General features: G+C 45.1%; 1 protein-coding gene, 1 long non-coding RNA gene and 1 pseudogene across 2 annotated transcripts in view; 1 reads left to right on the forward strand and 2 right to left on the reverse strand.

Moving 5' to 3' along the window:
- Positions 1–23,790, forward strand: part of LOC122940390 — a 1,294,760-nt pseudogene that overhangs the window by 1,207,136 nt on the left and 63,834 nt on the right.
- LOC122940410 (oocyte zinc finger protein XlCOF7.1-like) overlaps positions 1–23,790 on the reverse strand; it is a 195,341-nt gene that overhangs the window by 53,817 nt on the left and 117,734 nt on the right. The window lies entirely within an intron of this gene.
- LOC122940492 lies at positions 841–22,209 on the reverse strand. The gene is made up of 4 exons (XR_006390316.1): positions 22,099–22,209; positions 13,384–13,428; positions 6,698–6,755; positions 841–1,096 (listed from the first exon to the last, which is right to left on the reverse strand). It is a non-coding gene; the product is annotated as an uncharacterized LOC122940492 (long non-coding RNA).

Here is a 23,790-nt window from a genome sequence, read left to right on the forward strand (position 1 = left end):
CGGACGAAAACCGCTGATCCCAATGGGATTTGTCCGGCCACTTCTCTGCACATTTGTCAGGGTGTGGCTGGATCCCACCAGAATGCTTCAAAATCCTCAAGGCTGCTCCATGCCGGATCTCATTAAAGGGGTTGCATCACTTCAGTAAATGGCCTTTATTATGTAGAGAAGGTTAATACAAGACACTTACTAATGTATTGTGATTGTCTATATTGCCTCCTTTGCTTTCTGGATTGATCTTTCTAACACTTTATACACTGCTTGTTTCCATGGTTACGACCACCCTGCAATCAATCAGCGGTGGCCGTGCTTGCACACTGTAAGAAAAAGCACCAGTCTTTTCTGGTAGCCAGGACCATGGAAGCGCACATAGACTGGTGCTTTTTCCTACAGTGTGCAATAAAAAACAAGAACACAACCGAGGGTGTCAGTGGCCTGGTATATATACACACAGTGGTGCGGCTTCATAAAGAAAGACTACCCAATGTCCCAATATAACTTGACAAGCTTTGTACATACAAGAAGAAACTGAGAACTAAAAGCTCTGAGACGTCCAATGGTGAAAAAATATTAAGCTTTATTAAATACTCAGTCTGTGAATAATCAAATGCCATAAAAACAAGGGAAATAGGGAACACAGACGCCATCCCAGCTCTACAGTGTCGACATAGAAAATCACAGCTAAATTGAAGATTATGCTAGCGCTAGTGTACTTATAATCTTAATTTTAGTAATGACAGGAGGCGAGTATTTTGCATAAAACTCTCTTTACTTACTCCACATAGCAGTAAAGAAACAGTTAAAACAGTAACCAATCAAAATGCAATAGGAGGTAATATATTCTGAGCCGTGAGAGTCCTCCTCCTCTTTCGCATGCGACATCAGAAAAAACTGGACAAACTAAAGTCAATGTCTCTTAAACCACAAACCACCGAACGAACTCCTTGTCCTGTAACTGTAAGGCATGAAGAAAATCCGGAATGAACTGTAACCGGAATCAAAAGACCTTCTGTCCGCACTCAGATCTCCGTGAGACGAAGTCCGATCGACACAAAGAAACTCCCTGAAGTTGGACCGGAAACCTCAAGCATTTATACTGAAAAACAATGTGAAATGGGTTAGGAACCGAAACTGAACCTGCTTGCAGGCATGACCCACATAAAATGACAGTAAATGACATCACTTAAAAGGATCTTGGCTGCTAAAACGCAAAAGGGAATGAAACCATCTACTTACCCACGAGCACTTACCAAGGGTGGGAAAGAGGTGGGAAAATACTCGCCTCCTGTCATTACTAAAATTAAGATTATAAGTACACTAGCGCTAGCATAATCTTCAATTTTACCACATGACAGGAGGCTTCATATTTTGCATTTTTAATGCTGATTCACAAGACACATAGCCGCCCCCGTGCTTGGACGAAAGTAGAATGTCCTGAAGGTAGACTCCCTCGACCAGTCCGCCGAATGTAGGATGTCTGTCAGAGAAGCGCCTGCCGAGAAGGCCGAGGAAGCAGCCGCCCCACGAACTGAATGTGCCCCAAAACAGGGGTCCACGCCCGCCAGAGACAGAAGCCACCGTATCCACCTGGCGAGTGTAGTAGTTGAGACGGGAACGTGAGGCCGAACGTAGGACACCAAAAGCTGTCCCGAGGCAGAAGCTCGAAGCGCGGAAGTGACCTCTACGTACCGAGTAAGGGTAGAAACGACACACAGTTGTGGTTCTGAGGCAAAGAAGGGATAAAAGACCGACGTAGAGTTGGACTTGGTACGTCTAGACACCCGAAAGGTAACTCCCTCCGGAGAGACCGAAAAGGCGTCGACGTCGAAAGCCCGTACGTCCGAAACTCGACGAAAGGAAACGAGGCAAAGTAACAAAGTCAACTTGGCCGACAGCTGTCTTAGAGAGAGGGAGGTATTAGTCGGCCAATCTCTCAGAAACTGAAGAACCAAAGCCACATCCCAGAGACGAGAATATCTGGGGCCCGGAGGTCTCTGCAACCTTATACCCCTAAGTAAACGGCAAACAAGTGGATCCCTACCGATTGGGATACCAAGAGAGGGAACGTGCGCCGCCGAAATAGCGGAGCGCACCACGTTGAGAGAACGATAGGAGCGGCCCAAAGAGAGCAAATTTGACAGAAAATTCAATATGGCGGTCACAGGTGCCGTAAATGGATCGAAGTCCCGTTCACAGCACCAAGAGGACCAGGAATCCCAAGCTGATAAGTAACATCTTCTAGTTCCAGGAGCCCAGGAGTCCCATATGAGGTCTCTAGCTGCCTGCGATAAATCGCTGGTCTGCCAGGCTCCCCGGAAAGAGCCCAAGCCACCAGAAGGAGACGGCCCTCGAGTACCAGGGAATGCGGATTCCCTTTCGGGTCCGTGAGGAGCATCGGGAAAGACGGTAGAAGCAAGGGATCAATGTAGGAGAGGTCCAGAAGGTCCGGGAACCACGGTTGACTCCGCCAAAGCGGAGCGACGAGCAGGAGAGAAATGCGTTGATTCCTCAGGAATTGAATTGTCCGTGCGATCATGCTGAAAGGGGGAAAGGCGTACGCTCCCTTGGCTGGCCACTGTTGGAGAAACGCGTCCACCGCTAAACTCTCCGGATCCGGTAGCCAGCTGAAGTAGGCCGGAGTCTGCCTGTTGTTGCGGGAAGCGAATAGGTCCAGTCGGAAGGGGCCCCTCCTGACCGAGAGTCGTTGAAAGACCTGAGGATCCAATCTCCAGTCGCTGCTGTCCCTCCAGTGACGTGAGAACCAGTCTGCCGTCAGATTCGTCTCCCCCGGAAGGTATTCCGCCTTGAGTGAAATGTTGCGGGGAAGGCAGAAGTCGAAGATCTCCTTCGTCACCTCCGACAGTAGTCGGGAACGGGCTCCGCCCAGGCGGTTGATATAGCGGACCGCCGAGATGTTGTCCATCCGCAAGAGAATACAGCAATGCGACTTGTCCTTCGCCAGACTGCGGATAGCGAACGACCCCGCCAACAGTTCCAGGCAGTTGATGTGGAGAAGACTCTCTTGAGCGGTCCAGGCGCCTCCTGTTGATCTGCCTCCGCCCGTCGCGCCCCAGCCCCAAAGGCTGGCGTCCGATTCCAAAACGACGTCGGGAGAGCTCCCGAAGATGGCTCGGCCGTTCCAAGCCTCCATGCTGTCTAGCCACCATCTGAATTCCTCCCTGACCTCTTCCGTTATCGGGATCGATTGATCGTAGGAAGGATTCCGATGGAGAAAGTAGGTCTTCAGACGTTGCATCGCCCTGTAGTGGAGCGGTCCCGGGAAAATGGCCTGAATGGAAGCGGATAGTAGACCTACGATCCGAGCCAGAGTACGGAGTGGAATGGAGAAGCAGCGGATGACTCTGCGCAATTCCTTCTTGATAGCCGCGATCTTCGTCGCTGGTAAGCGTAGTGTGCTGGACCTGGAGTCTATCTCGAATCCCAGAAACTGGACAGTCTGAGTCGGGGACAACTCCGACTTCAAGAAGTTCACCACGAACCCTAGGGAGGTCAGGAAGTCGACGGTAAAACGTGTGTGCCGAGTCAGTCCGGACCTGTCGTCGCAAAACAGAAGCAGGTCGTCCAGGTATATAATGCACCGAATCCCTTGAGCACGAAGATGTGCGACCACAGGCTTCAGCAACTTGGTGAAACACCACGGGGCTGAACTGAGGCCGAAAGGGAGGCACGTGAACTGCCACGGTCGACCTTGCCACAGGAATCTGAGGAAACGTCGGCAGGTCAAGTGGACCGGTACCGACAAGTACGCGTCTTTGAGGTCCAGTCTCGTGAACCAATGTCCGTCTCGAAGGAGGTCCCTCAGAAGGTGTATGCCCTCCATCTTGAAGTGCCTGTATCGCATGTAGGAGTTGAGCTTTTTTAAGTTTAAGACTGGTCTGAAATCCCCGGTCTTTTTCTTCACCAAGAAAAGATTGCTGAAAAAGCCTCCCTGATCGTGTGCGGGCTCCACCGCACCCTTGGAGTGGAGGTCTAGTAGCTCGTTTGCTATCAACCTGTAGTCCTCTGCGGAGCAGAGAAAAGGATGCGGCAGGATCGACTGGTCTGGACGTCCCACGAAGTCTATGACGTAACCCTGCACCGTCTGGAGTATCCATGCGTCCGACGATATAGCCGCCCAGTTCTGAAAACAAAGGGAAATACGACCTGCTGTATGAGTGAGAAGAGGTACCTGCAACAGGTGACGACTTACCGGTGGAGTTGAAGCGAGCCCTTACCGGTGGAGTTGAAGCGAGTTGAAGGAGAAAGGCTGTCTATAGCCTGTTTCTGGGTAGAACGGTTGAGGCCTTTGAGAACTGTGGCCCGAAGGCCAGAATGGGCTGGCTGCTCGGCCTCTGTGGCGGCCAGCCCTTCCAAAAACACCCCTTTGGGAGTTGGCTCGGAAGACCCGCTTCATGGAGGTCTGTGCTTTGTTAAGCGAGGTAAAGACATTCACATGTCTATTGAGCTCCTTCAGAAAAGTCTCACCAAATAGCTTGCCCTGTGCCAGAGGTCCTAGTTCTTTGGTGCCCAATTCCACCAATTTTCCGTCAAGACGGAGTAATGCTGCTTTCCTCCTCTCAGAAGAGAGGGCTACGTTGGCGTTGCCTACAAAGCAGAAGCACCGTTGAGCCCATTCTCTAATGTCGTGAGCCCATTCACGAACCATATTAGCGTCAAACTCCTCTGATCGCGCTAGGGCATCATCCGCCAAATACAAAATGCGGGAAAGTGGACCAATGGAGTCCAACAGCTTATCCTGCACACCGTGGAATGCCTTCTCAACCCCTTTGCGAGGGTCCCGACCACCCCAGACATAAAGGTGGTCATGATCTGGTCGAACTCCGGAGTTTGCGCCACGAAGTCGGGTAACAGAGGGCGAGGGCATTCAGATCGTAAACGGTTGCGAACCGTTTTGTCCATAGGTTTGCGTAGCCATAGGTGCATAAACTTTGCGAGGTGATCCGGAGGCGTCCAGTCCCCAGAACGTGGATGACGGATGTTTCTCGGATCGAAGAGACGTTGGCCGGAGGGGTCCAGGATGGTTTCCTCATCCTCCAGCGGTGGCGCCGAGTCGTCGGGTAGCTGGGCGGTTTCGAGAAAGGTGCCCTTTCGGTCACCGGAAAACGAGCCCTCATCTGAGCCCCAGGCGTCCTCCGGAACGTCGGAGTCCGCGGCCTGCCACGAGTCCAGAATATTCATGGACGGAGAAAGCTTATCCTCCTCGTCCGAGGAGTAGTGATGTTCAGGCGAGGGAGCGAGAGGAGACGGTTTGTCGCGCTTGGCGGGGGCTTTGCCCCTGTCCGGATTAGCAGAGCCCTTCTCTCCTTTCCAATGGTGTTTTTGTGGCCGAGAGTCGGCACGAACCTGTGACCCTGAAGCCTCGGAATCGTAGTCCTGTTGCGGGACCTCAGCGAGGTCATCTGGCCCATCAGCCGCCGTCATAATTCTGGAGAAAGCCTTCTCCATCGAGGCAGCAACTGCCTCATTAATCATGGCCTGAAGCTGTGCAGCGTTCTGGTCCATTGTCCAACAACACCCTGGCACAGGGTAGTATAAAGTATATAGAGATGGTACCAGCAGTACCTATAACCCCAGCAGGGTAAATTGGGATTTTTACACTGGGCAGCACCCAGGAATAGAGGATGTATGTCTGACACCTCTGTAGCAGCAGCAAGTTCGGGGCGACACCCCAAAGCCCAGGGAATGAACCCTGCAGTGATGAGGCCTGGACAAACGGCCACAGATTTGAGAGCCCTGCCTGGTCGTCTGACAGGCTTATGCGATCCGAGCTGTGAAGGAGGAGAGACACAGTGAGGGCTCTGACACGGAGCACAATAGCAAATAGTAAGAGGAAATGGTTGTAATGGACTTACCGCAAAAAACGAGCGCTGTGGACATGGAGTCTCTATCCAAAATGGCGGCCAGAGTTCTCGCGAGACGCGAGTATAATTGCCACGGCTCCCGCGAGCGAAAATGCGCGGCGAAAAATTTTTTCGCCGAAAATGCGCGGCGAAAAAACCGCGACGCGATATTCGCAGATGGGGTGAACGTTACCCCTCACCATAATCCTGGGGGGGGGGGGAGGGGGGTTTGGGGTGCTAGTAAATAAATAAATTGGCTAGTAAAGCTTATCCTCCTCGTCCGAGTGAGAAGGCCAGACAGGGACGGGAGACCAACTGAGGAGAAAAAATTTCGCTTGAGCCACAAACCCCCCAAAATGTAGTAGTAGGCATTAAATATTACCACAGGGATAGATAGAAAACACTCAAATGGAAATACATAACCCCCAAAGCCTTATAACTGGGAGAGCAGAAACTCTGACCTGTCTGTCTGATGGAGCAGTAAAGAAAGAGGAGGAGGACTCTCACGGCTCAGAATATATTACCTCCTATTGCATTTTGATTGGTTACTGTTTTAACTGTTTCTTTACTGCTATGTGGAGTAAGTAAAGAGAGTTTTATGCAAAATATGAAGCCTCCTGTCATGTGGTAAAATTGAACATTGATGGAATTACATATGAGTCCAAGGTATACGTTATGGCTGAATTCTTGAAATAATATGGGTAGTGACCAGAGGATAATCCACACACAGATACAGCCCGTGCACCAGGCGATGGTGTGACCTAACTGGACTTCTATCCCATCTGTGTGACAAAGGGCCAGACCGAAGGATGGATAATAAAAGAGAGGGGACTCACCAAAGTAGATGCAACCTGGATGTCTGGGATGGCGTTAATAGTGACGTATTTCATGACACTGGGAAAGAACATATCAATAAATAATTAAATATAGGACCGTACATTAAAATAGATAATGTCATTAAAAAGATATTCACAGAACCTCACAATTATATATGCCGACCAGCGGTTACAGATGATGATATAGTAACATAATTGCCAGGGCTCAGAGGAAGAAGCACGATTTATAACATAATGGTAGCAATTATAGATCAATATAGTATATCACATATGGCCAGAAACATGATTACAAGGAAAAGATAAAAAAATGACATGATCATACAATTACAATATACAGATGGTGTCATGGCAAAAGGACACCATGACAATAATAAAAAAGGGAAAAAAAAGAGATGGTCCAAGGTGTGAGACGTGGTATCATGTGACTAGAGAAGGGGAGTGTATAGGAGAGAATATATATATATATATATATATATATATATGTATGTAAGGCAATGGCATGATGTGGAGTGAATGATACTGTATAGATGACATGCTGCAGTAGGACAATACAGCCAATAAGTGTATCACTAAAAACTATATGTTATGGGTGAAAAATTCCCAGGTATAAAAAGGTGTGAAGGATGGTGATAAAAGATATATGTAGGAACCCATATCTAATTATGTGTAACTATAAACAATGATGATTAGGGCACATAGGGGCCCATATGCCCAGAAAGTGTGTATTGCGGATAGACTCTTTGACAGTAATTCATGAATCATTGTGGTAGGCATGTCACAATGCTTGATACCACCTGGCCTTAGGATTCAGGTTTTTCCTTCCTTCCATGTGAAGGATGAATCCTTCACTTCCCAGTGGGAAGAAACATGTACAAATAGCTCCATGAAATTCATGGAGCTATTGATTGGTCTCAACACAAAAAAAGTTTGGAGCAAATGGATGCAGAAATTGAGCTCCTACAGACAAAACTCACCAGGGATTGCAGCTCTGAGAATTTGAAACCATTCCAAGAGGAAATAGACCTGAAATATGGTACCTGGGTAAAGGAAATTCAGGACTTTAAGATGAAGAAATTTATGAGGGATAGCACGGATGCCCAACAAAAAAGGGTATATAGATGGCGAAACAAGGAGGGAGCAAGATCTATAAGCAGATCGTCTTCAATATCCTCGCAGGCCTCTATGGATGAGGCACAGACATATGTGGCCCAATCTACCAGGTTCACCCGCAATAAAAGAAAAATGGACTATGGACCCGGTCCAGGAAATAAAAGAGCACAAGACCGGAGAAACACTAACATGGAACCCACTTAGGACCTCAGGGTAATTAATCTATTTAAACATGTTTTTTCTCCCTCTGATATTGCCTTATTGGAAAAAGGGCTATCATATGCCCCGAGCCCTCAATTTGATCACTTTACAGCCATTAAAAGACCTACATATGTTTGGACGCTTGCTGATGATGAAAAGATGGCACCACAAAGATCTGTACCCCGAGGTTTTTACCACACCGTCTGGCCCTCCGTACTCTAGAGGACTTGTTGTCAGAACAGGATAGTGGGACAAAGGGTGATGTACCCTCTACCATGAAACCTAGATCCCAAAATTTCCCCCCCCCTGTCACTATGCCCAGCAATTGACATATTTGTCAAACTGGTCAGTAGTGACTTTGAAAAAATACCTAGGGCTGTACGTAGTGATAACCTTACAAAGACACAACGAATAAGTCTGGAAAAATTGAAGAGCATACCTGATGTGATATACAAGCCAGCTGACAAAGGTGGCAACCTTGTTGTATGGCCACGCAAAATGTATTTGACAGAGGCGTATAAACAGTTGAATAACAATACATGCTATCAGAAGTTAACCTATAATTCCTTATTGTCCTTTAGAGATGAATTACGGAAGATCCTGGGGACAGCTTGGGAAAAAAACATAATCTCCAAGGAATTACATGATGTCCTCAGCATTCTGGAACCAACTATCCCAACATTATATCTACTTCCCAAAGTCCATAAAAACCCATGTATACCACCAGGTAGGCCAATAATCTCTGGTCAGGGAAGTATGGTGGATAACATCTGTAAATTTATAGACTACCATCTAAAACCGATGGTAGAACTATTACCCTCATATACACGTGACACGTCAGACTTATTGAAGAAACTACATGGTATATGTTTAGATGATGACACTCTATTGGTAACATGTGATGTAGAGTTCTTGTATACCAGCATCCGTCACTCAGATGGACTCCAGGCAGTGGAATTTTTCCTAAGGACCAACAATGTTGACCAGGATATAGCTTCTTTTCTACTGCAACTGCTTAGGTTTGTGTTGACAATTTTTTTTTTTAACTTTTAATGGGTCCTTTTTCTTGCAGCTCCAGGGGACAGCAATGGGGGCGGCATGTGCGCCCTCATATGCCAACCTGTTCCTGGGGCTGTGGGAGAGGGACCTTGTCATGTCAGATGGACACGTCGTCATGGACCGCGCCATTTTCTGGGCGCGGTACATAGACGACGTCTTCCTTATCTGGCAGGGCACTCCTCAAAGCCTACATGAGTTCTTCAGGATTCTCAACACAAACACTCGTAACATCAAGCTCACATATATGCACAACAGAGACCACATAGATTTTTTGGATATATCTATAAGTAGGACAAGGGATGGTCATATTGAAACTGATGTGCATTGCAAAGAAACTGCAGTTAACGCCTATCTACATGCATCCTCTTCACATCCCAGGAGCACGGTCAATGCCATACCAACTGGGCAATTCCTAAGGATGCGCAGAATTTGCTCTACAGATACAGCATTTGAAACACAGGCCACAGACTTACGAGACCGCCTTCGGAAAAGGGGATATAGCCATCGTTCCATAAAAAAAGCTTACCAAAGAGCAAAGAGCCATCAACAGATAGATCTACTGCAACCAAGGAAGGAGAGACCTGAAGATAACAATATCAGGTACGTGACGAAATATTACTCACGTTGGCAGGAGATGAGGGGGTCTGTGAACAGACATTGGTCTGTTCTCCTCACTGACCCAGTGTTGGGCAAATTTGTCCCCCCGAAGCCCTCCATCACAGCACGAAAAGCAGACACGTTACGCAATATTTTGGTACAAAGCTACCTTGAACCGGTTGCGGTACCTTTGTTCCCTGGTTCAAGAAGACCAACCAATGGTTTTAAACCATGTGGGAAGTGCGTCGCATGCCTGAATATGGAACGGGCATGCGACTTTGTAAACTCATCCGGTAACCAGACATTTCAAATCAGACACAACCTTACCTGTTCCAGTTCCAAGGTGGTTTACTATGCATCATGCCCCTGTAAGAAAATTTATATAGGGCTGACTACTCGTGAGCTAAAAGGTACGAGTGCGCGAACATGTAAAAGACATCCTGACAGCAGCCGATACAAAGGGTAATGTAGACCAAAAACCCATAGCCCGACACTTCAAAGAATACCATGTATGCAATCCCAGTCTGCTCAAGGTGAAGGGGATTTACTGCATTAGGCCCAATCTAAGAGTCGGCAATATCCCTAAAAAGCTGGCCCAAAAAGAGAGCCGGTGGATATGGACCCTTGGAACCTTACGTCCAAGGGGACTCAATGAGAATTTGGGCTTCTCGTCGTTTCTGTGATCACCAGGACCATCACTGTGGGGTATTTTCATGACCTCTTTTAATGTTGTGTTATGTTTTTAATTTTTTTACTTGATTTCTCTGTTTTTCAGCCCGTGCCTATGTACTAATGAAACCGCTGCCTCATGCCGTTTTCTGTATTCATAGATGCCTTGCGAATTGGGACCTTAGTAGTATATTATGGCTCCTTTTTTATATTGGATCATTTTATGCTACATTATGATTATATTTCCATATATACATTTAAATTATGCTGCCTAATGTTACAACTCTTTGCAGGATTCGTGTGCACATGGGTTGATGTATTGTCACATACACACCCTGGGACACAGGGTCACATTGGGCCCACACTGTGACATGTTTACCACAATGATTCATGAATTACTGTCAGAGAGTCTATCCGCAATACACACTCTCTGGGCATATGGTCCCCTATGTGCCCTAATCATCATTGTTTATAGGTACACATAATTATATATGGGTTCCTACATATATCTTTCATCACCATCCTGGAAATTTCTCACCCATAACATACAGTTTTTAGTGATACACTTATTGGCTGTATTTTCCTGCTGCAGCATGTCATCTATACAGTATCATTCACTCCACATCACTGTCATTGTTTCATATATATATATATATATATATATATATATATTCTCTCCTATACACTCCCCTTCTCTATTCACATGATACCACGTCTCACACCTTGGACCATCTCTTTTTTTCCCCTTTTTTATTATTGTCATGGTGTCCTTTTGCCATGACACCATCTGTACAGGGAGTGCAGAATTATTAGGCAAATGAGTATTTTGACCACATCATCCTCTTTATGCATGTTGTCTTACTCCAAGCTGTATAGGCTCGAAAGCCTACTACCAATTAAGCATATTAGGTGATGTGCATCTCTGTAATGAGAAGGGGTGTGGTCTAATGACATCAACACCCTATATCAGGTGTGCATAATTATTAGGCAACTTCCTTTCCTTTGGCAAAATGGGTCACAAGAAGGACTTGACAGGCTCAGAAAAGTCAAAAATAGTGAGATATCTTGCAGAGGGATGCAGCACTCTTAAAATTGCAAAGCTTCTGAAGCGTGATCATCGAACAATCAAGCGTTTCATTCAAAATAGTCAACAGGGTCGCAAGAAGCGTGTGGAAAAACCAAGGCACAAAATAACTGCCCATGAACTGAGAAAAGTCAAGCGTGCAGCTGCCAAGATGCCACTTGCCACCAGTTTGGCCATATTTCAGAGCTGCAACATCACTGGAGTGCCCAAAAGCACAAGGTGTGCAATACTCAGAGACATGGCCAAGGTAAGAAAGGCTGAAAGACGACCACCACTGAACAAGACACACAAGCTGAAACGTCAAGACTGGGCCAAGAAATATCTCAAGACTGATTTTTCAAAGGTTTTATGGACTGATGAAATGAGAGTGAGTCTTGATGGGCCAGATGGCTGGATTGGTAAAGGGCAGAGAGCTCCAGTCCGACTCAGACGCCATCAAGGTGGAGGTGGAGTACTCGTTTGGGCTGGTATCATCAAAGATGAGCTTGTGGGGCCTTTTTGGGTTGAGGATGGAGTCAAGCTCAACTCCCAGTCCTACTGCCAGTTTCTGGAAGACACCTTCTTCAAGCAGTGGTACAGGAAGAAGTCTGCATCCTTCAAGAAAAACATGATTTTCATGCAGGACAATGCTCCATCACACGCGTCCAAGTACTCCACAGCGTGGCTGGCAAGAAAGGGTATAAAAGAAGAAAATCTAATGACATGGCCTCCTTGTTCACCTGATCTGAACCCCATTGAGAACCTGTGGTCCATCATCAAATGTGAGATTTACAAGGAGGGAAAACAGTCCACCTCTCTGAACAGTGTCTGGGAGGCTGTGGTTGCTGCTGCACGCAATGTTGATGGTGAACAGATCAAAACACTGACAGAATCCATGGATGGCAGGCTTTTGAGTGTCCTTGCAAAGAAAGGTGGCTATATTGGTCACTGATTTGTTTTTGTTTTGTTTTTGAATGTCAGAAATGTATATTTGTGAATGTTGAGATGTTATATTGGTTTCACTGGTAAAAATAAATAATTGAAATGGGTATATATTTGTTTTTTGTTAAGTTGCCTAATAATTATGCACAGTAATAGTCACCTGCACACACAGATATCCCCCTAAAATAGCTAAAACTAAAAACAAACTAAAAACTACTTCCAAAAATATTCAGCTTTGATATTAATGAGTTTTTTGGGTTCATTGAGAACATGGTTGTTGTTCAATAATAAAATGAATCCTCAAAAATACAACTTGCCTAATAATTCTGCACTCCCTGTATATTGTAATTGTATGATCATGTAATTTTTTATCTTTTCCTTGTAATCATGTTTCTGGCCATATGTGATATACTATATTGATCTATAATTGCTACCATTATGTTATAAATCATGCTTTTTCTTCTGAGCCCTGGCAATCATGTTACTATATCATTATCTGTAACCGCTGGTCGGCATATATAACTAATTGTGAGGTTCTGTGAATATCTTTTCAATAACATTGTATAGAAAGGACCAGCACTCGCTCTAATTGTAATTTCAAGTAGATTTAATGGTCACATACATGTGGTAAGTGACGCGTTTCGGCTGCTGAGAACCTTTGTCAAACATAATGAATACAAGTTACAAACAAATTTAAATAGCCCACGATGGAGCCGGAAGTGACGTAGGTAACATAGCAACGTCGTAAACAAAGGACACAACAATGCAGAGATAATGACTTAACAAGTAAATGAGCAAGTGACTATCATTAGTTAACAGGGCACCATGCTTTGCAGTGCTACATTCTGCTGATCATAGTTATATTGTAATGTATTACTCAGTACTGGATGCTACCAACTGTAGCAAACTTTGTACAAAAGAAAAAAAGAAGACATCATTAATTCTCAGTGCACCATGCTTTACAGTGCCACATTTTGCTAAACATAGTATAATAATGCAAAATACTGAATGCAACAGTGCTACAATATTGCGTGGTAAGACTTACGCCCTGATCAAGCACTAAATGACATGGGATTTGGAATCAAGTTCTCTGTGGAAGAAAGAAAGAGGGAACATGTTGAAAGGGTTACTGCACACTGTACCTTACAGAAAACTATTTAAATCATAATCACGATTTAATCCCTTTGGTTCTAGGGTTTGCAGGCGATGAATCCAATAGGCTTCTCGTTTTTTGAGCATTTTACACCGGTCTCCTCCTCTCCCGAGTAGTGATACGTGCTCTATTATCTGGAAGCGCAGCTGGGAGATGGCATGTCGGTGTTTCTCAAAGTGATATGGGATGGGAAGTAGTACATTTTTCTTTCTAATGGTAGATTTATGTTTACAGAAACGATCTTTCATCCTCATGGAGGTCTCACCGACATACACAAGTCTACATGGACACTTCAAGAGATAGACCACGAAATTGCTGTTACAGGTAAAAAAGCCATTTATTTTAATAACATTATCTATTTTAATGTACGGTCCTATATTTAATTATTTATTGATATGTTCTTTCCCAGTGTCATGAAATACGTCACTGAAGGATTCTATTACAGTCCAAAGCCTATTTTTATATATAAGCTTATATGCCATCACTATCTATACATTAATAGATCACGCACACAGGAACACGTAGGGGGCAAAGTTCTTGGAAAACTACTGAGAAGTGCTTTTTGCTCACATTTCATATATAGCCTTGGACTCTAATAAACGATAAGATAACTGAAATGCGTAGCTGACTAAGACGCGTGTTACTGGTTAAACTAAACATCATGTCATTCAGGACTATATATGTCTCATGAGATCAATAAAGACGCAGAGTGACTGTGAACTGCACAGAAGTGTCTTGTCATTGTCGCTCTCTCTGGCGTCAGATTAAGAACCAAATCAAGCTGAATACTGAAGTCTTATACCAGGGGTATAAATCAGGGGGAACGTAAAGAATATTCTTTACAACTTGGGGGCTCTTGTCCGGGATAGGGAAGGTCATCCTCAGGTCTGGTAAGAAGAGGCAGGCACCTGTCCTCTGGCCATTCCGGGGGCACTGGCCACATCTCAATTCAAGTAAGTACATAAGGGACCCTTAGATAGACTTCAGGTGAAGTACTGTATCAGGGATACAGTAAGCATAACTCAGGGAGTTTCTGCTTTAGGACTCAGGGAAGTCCAGTAACAGGAAAAGTGCACTTCAGAGGGCTCAGGGAGCCCCGTAAAAAACTGTTCAGGGAACAGAAGGTTTTACAGCTTGATTTGATTCTTAATAAGATAATTGTAGAAGTTTTGCATGATAAGTTGTTTGATAATTGTAGAAGTTTTGCATGATAAGTTGTTTTGTCTAACACAGTTATATAAGGGGAAGTGACAGGCTGGTTCATAAGTGTACAGCTGTCGTCCCAAGACTAACATTCTGTTTTGTATTTGCTATTACTGTTTTGAATTCTTTTTGTAAGAAAATAAGTTTTGATAATGGGTAGTCAAACATCTAAGACAGAATACCCTAAACCAGAACCAGGAGAAACATGTAAACAATATGTTACCCGAGTCAGTGCTACAAAGTATTACCTTGTTAACCCATGGGTAGATAATTTGGCAGGGTGGACAGAGGCAATGGAAGCGGTAGACCCCTTTCCCAGGGAAGGACACAATAGCATATATCACATGGACATGGTCAAGGGTCTATGCTTAGGCAACACTGCCGCCTGGCCGTATTTTGAACCTGACCCTTCATGGGATATGGATTATATGCAGAAAGGAGGAGAACAATGGCTAGAGATAGCTCCGACTGGTATGAGCCCAACATGTGCAAGACAAAAGGTTTAAAAAGATCAAAAGACGATAGAAAATTACATGAGATACAGACTCAGGCTACTTTCACACTAGCGTTCGATCGGATCCGTTCTGAACGGATCCGATCATAATAATGCAGACGGAGGCTCCGTTCAGAACGGATCCGTCTGCATTATATTGGCAAAAAATGACTAAGTGTGAAATTAGCCTGAGCGGATCCGTCCAGACTTTTACATTGAAAGTCAATGGGGGACGGATCCGTTTGAAGATTGAGCCATATTGTGGCATCTTCAAACGGATCCGTCCCCATTGACTTACAGTGTAAGTCTGGACGGATCCGCACGCCTCCGCACGGCCAGGCGGACACCCGAACGCTGCAAGCAGCGTTCAGCTGTCCGCCTGTCCGTGCGGAGGCGAGCGGAGCGGAGGCTGAACGCCGCCAGACTGATGCAGTCTGAGCGGATCCGCATCCATTCAGACTGCATCAGGGCTGGACGGAAGCGTTCGGGTCCGCTCGTGAGCTCCTTCAAACGGAGCTCACGAGCGGACAGCCGAACGCTAGTGTGAAACTAGCCTAAGAAGGAAAATGATAAAAAAAACATCAGATATATCCGCCACCATCGTATGTACATAAAATGAACTGTTCAGCGCCCCTATCACCCCCCACACACACCGCTCCCTCTCTACCCGTCCTTACAGCAATATAAAAATGATGAAGAAGAGGATTTAATAGCAGCCAGTCACATAATAGCAGGCAAACAACCCACACCCCCAATTGTATCGAGATATAATTTAAGGAAGAAGGAAAAAAAGGAAAAAGATAGTGAAACCATGTCTTTTTTGACGGTTGATAATCAACTAATGAAAAAGGCTTTGGACATAGATGACCTTAATAAAATTATTAAACACTGCCCCAAGCCTACTGTGGCTCCGTCTGGCACAGTGGCTTATTAAAAAAAAGCCTGTAAGGGGAGGAATTTCACCCAAGAAGACCTTAGACTCATAATTGACGAAATAGTGGGTTCCCACAGTTCATGGGATTGGAAAAAGGTAACAACAGTATCAGAAATAGACCCTAATACTAACGCAAAGGACTATATTTGTAACACTGAGCACGAACAACAGTTAATATGGAAAGAGATAGACGAACACATGATAGAGGTATTTAAACAAAAGTCTTCACTCCCAGTAGCCGTAGCATGTAAGCAAAAACCCTCAGAAAGCGTTACTGATTTCTGGAGGAGATTTATGGATTGCTGGAAATTGGAGGCAGGACTACCGGTTCTCCAGAATGACAGTCTAATTATTTCCACATTTATTAACAATCTATCTGATAGACTAATGCTTATAGTAAAACAGAGCGTCTCCACATGGACTTCAGACAGCATAGATCAATTTGAAAAACACCTTTATGAAAAGGAAGCCGCAGGGTGTTTCGACATTAGCAGATCCACTGCCCCCACACATGCGTATGCAGGGAACAGAGGGAGAGGGAGAGGGAGAAACAAGCGAAAGACAGCAGGAAACTTTCATAGATCAAATGATAGAAACCAAGACTTCCAAACTATGAATAACCGCTGTTGTAACTGTGGACAGGAGGGACATTGGGCTATACAGTGCACAATGCCCAGGAGAGACACGCAGAATCGGGGAGCACACAGCCAACAACAGCCCATGACACAAAGGGGACAGAATACAGATAGACAGGGTACGCAGACTCAGCCCAGGTTCCCCATTGATTGGAATCATCAACAACCCTACTGACGGGGCCCGGAGGGAGTCACCCCAGCTTTCACACAGGTCACCACCCACTGGAGAGATACACTGATTATTTTGCTTAAAGTTGCGGGAAGGAAGGTAGGATTCATGGTAGACAGCGGCGCCACCTCCAGTGTGCTAAACAAAGATTTGTACAAGGGACCTTTAAGAAAGTCTGACTCCTCTATGGGAATTAACGGGGTATTAACTAAAACATATAAAACAAGTGCCCTCCCAATAGAGAAAGTGGACGGTGAATACATCACGGACCATACTTTCAGCATCATACTGGATTGCCCTGTAAGTTTATTAGGAAGGGACCTGTTTGTGAAGTTGGACTTGGGGGTGACAGTAAAAAATGACGGACTAAGTATTCACTCAGTCACCATGCCCATAGTGACCCTGGCTATATGTACTTTTGTTAGTTTACAGGACCACCCTGAGCTAGGAGACATAAACCCTGCACTATGGTCACAGGGCGACTATGACACGGGCCTGATTGATTGCACACCTTATCAAGCCAATCTTAAACCCGGTGCCACACCGGTGTATCAAAAGCAATACCCATTGTCCAAGGAAAAGGATTGAGGGGCTACGGCCAATGATAGAAGAATTTCGAAAAAAAGGAATCCTCGAGGAGGTGATTTCACCTTACTCCACCCCTATCAATCCTGTAAGAAAAGGCAGATGGTACTACCCGCTTTGTCCAGGATTTGAGGGCAATCAACAATCTCATTGTGCCCATAGCCCCAGTAGTTCCTGATGTCACAACTCTCCTTTCCTCCATCCCTGCGGAAGCCGTCTGTTTTAGCGTGATTGATTTGAAAAATGCTTTCTTCTCAGTCCCAGTTAATAAGAGTACCCGACTCCTTTTTGCTTTTTCCTTTGAGGGACGTCAACTGACCTGGGGCAGAATGCCACAGGGGTATGCTGATTTACTAGTTGTGTACAGCATTGTCCTCCAAGCCACTTTGAAACCCTGGCACCCCCCCCCCCCCAAGGTTCCATCCTGATACAGTATGTTGATGATCTACTGTCTGCAGCATGTCAGTGGAGGCAAGTGTACATGATGGCATATCCTTGTTGAAATGGTTGTCAGAATGTGGTCATAAAGTGTTGTTAAAGAAACTGCAGTGGTGCAAACAGCCGGTTGAATACTTGGGCTTTGTCCTCACACAGGGCGAAAGAAGAATCAGTCCTGGGAGAATCCAGTCTATTGCGGGCCTGGTCACCCCGCGCACCAAGAAGGAAATGTTGTCCTTTCTTGGTATGATAAACTACTGTAGACAATGGATCCCCGACTGTTCTTATTATGACAATATTTTGAGGCAAGCCACTCTGGAAGAATCCCCAGAGCTGATAAGATGGTCAAAAGAAATGTTGAATGCTTTCGATACTCTGAAATGTTCATTGATGTGTAGCCCAGGATTGGGCCTCCCTGATTATAACCTGCCATTCCACATGTTTGCACAACAAAACTGTAAAACCATGGCGGGGGTACTCACTCAAGAACATGGGGGAAAGTTACGTCCTTGTGCCTTTTTCTCAAAGGTAATGCCTGTCCCTGTACAAGGGATGCCAGCATGTGTATGTACTCTTGTGGCCTGTGCGATGATGGTGGAATTGAAAATCCACAAACTGGATTGATCTGAAAAAACGGGAAACCATGTATACCCCAGCACAGCGCTGCACTTTTCATAGCACATTTTCACGGAGTAGGGCACAACAGATAAACAATATGCACCCTTTTGAGCCAAAATTTCAATATAACAGACATGCAACGTTTGGTTGCAGACTACATAGGCAGATGCCTGATCTGCCTTCAAGCTAATCCTGGTAATCCACATAGGATATTACACCAACATCTTGATTATCCCACGACTCCATTCACCCATTTACAGGTTGACTACACACATATCCCCAAGACAAAGGGTAAGCAAGAATACGCTCTGGTCATAGTGGACATGTTTTCTAGATGGCCAGAGGTATTCCCTACAAAGGCAGAAGATGCCAAGACCACAGCAAGGATTATCACTCAGCAGATAATTCCGAGATGGGGATGTCCCCTGGTCATTGAATCAGATCGGGGGCCAGCATTTACATCCAAGTTAAATAGAGAAATAGCCAGATTGCTACAGGTGGAATGGAGATTTCATATGCCGTATCACCCCCAAAGCTCCGGAATTGTAGAATGCATGAATCGAACAGTTAAAGACAAACTTAGGAAAGCCACAGCAGGTACTTTTGAGAAATGGAAACAAATCCTACCTATTATATTGGCAGAAATAAGAATGACTCCCAATAAAAGGTTAGGACTGTCACCCTTTGAAATCCTTATGGGTAGGCCTTTTCCAACTCCTTGGGCAAGTCGCCCTCTAGTGGTACAGGAAGGCGACATAGACCAGATTAGGGAAGAATATGTCACAAAACTGATTAAAGTTCTTAGCAAAACTGAAGAAAAAGTTGCTTGTAAGTCTCCCTCTCTTCCACAGGAACCAACGCACCCCTTCCGGGCTGAGGACACGGTGGTGGTCAGGGTACTACTAAAAAGAAAATATCCCAAGGAGCTGGCATTCGGACCCCCTACCACGGTGGTAGTAGTCACTAGAACAGCGATTCTCCCAGAGGAGGCTCCGATCTGGATTCATGCTAGCAGAGTGAAAAGGGTCCCTGAGGCTTCTTCTCCGGTGTCCAACAAAGACAAAGAGGGTGAAGCAGGTGTGAAATCTCTGAACAAACAGGGGAGCTCAGAAGAAGCCTTGCCACAGGATGAAGATGAGGACCCCACAATATTCTGGGAGATTTGTTTGTCTGCTGATAATTATTAATCTTTGTGTTTTCTTGCCAATTGGACTCATTACCACTTGTATTTATCATCCAGAGGAGATAAGTTTATTATGTGGTGCACCAAATAATCACAGTCTCTAAAAGAGCTCAGGAGCAAGATCCTTATGTTCCTGGCCCCTCTTATTCTGAACAGAAAAGTATAATCAGGCTAGTGAAGGCCCTAAATGTTAGCTCATTGTGCCTTAAAGATTTACAGAGTCCACGAGACCTTATACAAACATGTGTTATTGCTGTGCCTACACCCGATGAATCCCTCCTTGAAGTCTGGTCAATGGTTAACAATACACAATCTTTTATTCCCTTGAAGGACTTCTGTGGGGAGTCTCAGAAATTAGAAAATAGCAGGGATAATATTAGAATAATTACTATTAATGTGACTGCAGCAGAGACTTGTTTTAATTTTTCCCGCAAGACATGACTTTATATTGTGACGATAAAGGTATAAAAGAAAGATTACCTAAGAATAGTATATATGATTATATTGACGACATCTGTAAAAAGAATAGTAGACTTGCTAGCTCCCTGGATAATTCCATGAGTTGTAATAAGACCATTGTGACTCCCAGTTTTATCTATAATATCATGCTCCCTAAAGGATGGTTTTTGTCTTGTGGTAACAGCACCTACAATTACATTCCTGCTAATGTTTTTGGAGGTCCATGTGCGTTTCCCAGGCTGACTTTGGCTCTTCCCAGCCAACCCCCTATCAGGAGAGCTTACAGATCGGTTACCAAGACTTTATCAGAAGACTGTGACTCTACTTTACCCCTTCTCAGCCGTACAGAATATACAAGTTTGGGCGCCTCTATATTAGGAGTGCCTGGACTGGCTATATATAATACTCGTACTATAAATTCTATTGCATGTGACCTGGCCAAATCTCTAAATCATACCTCTATCACCTTATCAGACATACTATTAGATCTACAAGGACTACGAGGAGCAGTGCTGGGAAACAGATTTCCTGTAGATTATTTGTTGCTGAAACATAATGTAGGGTGTCAGGATTTTAAAGAAATGCGTAGCTGGCTAAGACGCGTGTTACTGGTTAACTTAAACATCATGTCATTCAGGACTATATATGTCTCATGAGATCAATAAAGACGCAGAGTGACTTTGAACTGCACAGAAGTGTCTTGTCATTGTCGCTCTCTCTGGCGTCAGATTGAGAACCAAACCAAGCTGAATACTGAAGTCTTATACCAGGGGTATAAATAAGGGGGAACGTATAGAATATTCCTTACAGTCACTATTGTGTATATAATATGGATATGGGAGATATTGTTACAAATAATTGGGCATTTCACAATATTGTTGCATTTTTTACATACTATAGTAATACATACAGCGGCGCCGGCAGCGCTGATTTATTATGACGTTTCCCCTTGTACTTCATGTTTATATTACTATACATGTACAATGTCCGGTTCTACCAGCTGACATGGTGAGCGCAGTGCTGCGGGGACACGCTCTGTGTCCTGCCCCTGGGCGTCTCTATGCCGGCTCGGCGCGTCATGTGATCTGCCGCGTCATGGCTTGACGCCCGTGGACGGGGTCACGGAGCCCAGACCGCCGCGTATTGTGCGCCAACATATGTTCAGCTGGATGGAATTAAACATGCGGACATGATTGGCTAATGGGCTGATAAATAGCTAGTCCCACAGTGATGGCGTGACCCCCTGACGAAGGTACGCCGAAACGCGTGTCGGGGTAACGCCATCCCAGACATCCAGGTCGCATCTACTTTGGTGCGTCCCCTCTCTTTTATTATCCATCCTTCGGTCTGGATGGGATAGAAGTCCAGTTAGGTCACACCATCGCCTGGTGCACGGGCTGTATCTGTGTGTGGTTTATCCTCTGGTCACTACCCATATTATTTCAAGAATTCAGCCATAACGTATACCTTGGACTCATATGTAATTCCATCAATGTTCAATTTAGCTGTGATTTTCTATGTCGACACTGTAGAGCTGGGATGGCGTCTGTGTTTCCCATTTCCCTTGTTTTTATGGCATTTTATTATTCACCGACTATTTAATAAAGCTTAATATTTTTTCACCATTGGACGTCTCAGAGCTTTTAGTTCTCTGTTTTTTCTACAGTGTGCAAGCACGGCCACCGCTGATGGATTCCAGGGTGGTCATAACCATGGAAACGAGCTGTGTATAATGTGATGGAAAAATGAATCCAGCCAGCAAAGGAGGCAACATGGACAATAACAATACATTAGTAATGCCTCGTATTAACTTTCTCTCCATGACAAATGCCACTTACTGAAGTGAGACAACCCCTTTAAGGGTGTGGAGCTGGAGAGTGTTCCACTTACCTGGGCGGGGCGTGTCCTCCTCTTCCTCTGACAATCCTTCACCATGGACGGTCGGGTGTTTTTATTTCTATCACCAAGTGCAGGAGTCAAGCTCCAGGCTGTGCTGCAGGAGGAAGTAAAGGACCTGTGATGATGTCATGACCATGTGAATAAGTGTGGGAGGAGTCAGGCTCAAGGTGGTAAGTAAAGGACCTGTGATGATGTCACAACCATGTGATCATGTGTGGGAGGAGTCAGACTCCAGGTTGTGCTGCAGGAGGAAGTAAAGGACCTGTGGAGATGTCACAACCATGTGATCATGTGTGGGAGGAGTCAGACTCCAGGTTGTGCTGCAGGAGGAAGTAAAGGACCTGTGGAGATGTCATGACCATGTGATCATGTATGGGAGGAGTTAGGCAACAGGCTCTGCTGCAGGAGGAAGTAAAGGACCTGTGATGATGTCATGACCATGTGATCATGTGTGGGAGGAGTCATGTAAATGACATGATATGACTAGGTTTCTACTATGTGTGTAATGGCTGTATAGCGGAGCTGTATTTATTTGCAAGCAAGCTGTGTAATATGCTTTTCCCTAGAGTTGTATAGGTGTGTACAGCAGAGCTGTGTATGTGTAATGTTCAGTTACTACAGCGGAGTCTTTGTCATGTCCATGTAGCAGAGCTGTGTATGTGTGATGTTCAGTTACTACAGCTGAGTCTCTGTCATGTCCATGTAGCAGAGCTGTGTATGTGTGATGTTCAGTTACTACAGCGGAGTCTCTGTCATGTCCATGTAGCAGAACTGTGTATGTGTGATGTTCAGTTACTACAGCGGAGTCTTTGTCATGTCCATGTAGCAGAGCTGTGTATGTGTAATGTTCAGTTACTACAGCAGAGTCTCTGTCATGTCCATGTAGCAGAGCTGTGTATGTGTAATGTTCAGTTACTACAGCTGAGTCTCTGTCATGTCCATGTAGCAGAGCTGTGTATGTGTAATGTTCAGTTACTACAGCGGAGTCTTTGTCATGTCCATGTAGCAGAGCTGTGTATGTGTAATGTTCAGTTACTACAGCGGAGTCTTTGTCATGTCCATGTAGCAGAGCTGTGTATGTGTAATGTTCAGTTACTACAGCTGAGTCTCTGTCATGTCCATGTAGCAGAGCTGTGTATGTGTAATGTTCAGTTACTACAGCTGAGTCTCTGTCATGTCCATGTAGCAGAGCTGTGTATGTGTACTGTTCAGTTACTACAGCTGAGTCTTTGTCTTGTCCATGTAGCAGAGCTGTGTATGTGTAATGTTCAGTTACTACAGCTGAGTCTCTGTCATGTCCATGTAGCAGAGCTGTGTATGTGTAATGTTGAATTACTACAGCGGAGTCTCTGTCATGTCCATGTAGCAGAACTGTGTATGTGTGATGTTCAGTTACTACAGCGGAGTCTCTGTCATGTCCATGTAGCAGAGCTGTGTATGTGTGATGTTCAGTTACTACAGCCGAGTCTCTGTCATGTCCATGTAGCAGAGCTGTGTATGTGTGATGTTCAGTTACTACAGCGGAGTCTCTGTCATGTCCATGTAGCAGAGCTGTGTATGTGTGATGTTCAGTTACTACAGCGGAGTCTCTGTCATGTCCATGTAGCAGAACTGTGTATGTGTGATGTTCAGTTACTACAGCGGAGTCTCTGTCATGTCCATGTAGCAGAGCTGTGTATGTGT

Source organism: Bufo gargarizans, chromosome 6 (assembly GCF_014858855.1).
Source record: "Bufo gargarizans isolate SCDJY-AF-19 chromosome 6, ASM1485885v1, whole genome shotgun sequence".
In the NCBI taxonomy this organism is placed as follows: domain Eukaryota; kingdom Metazoa; phylum Chordata; class Amphibia; order Anura; family Bufonidae; genus Bufo; species Bufo gargarizans.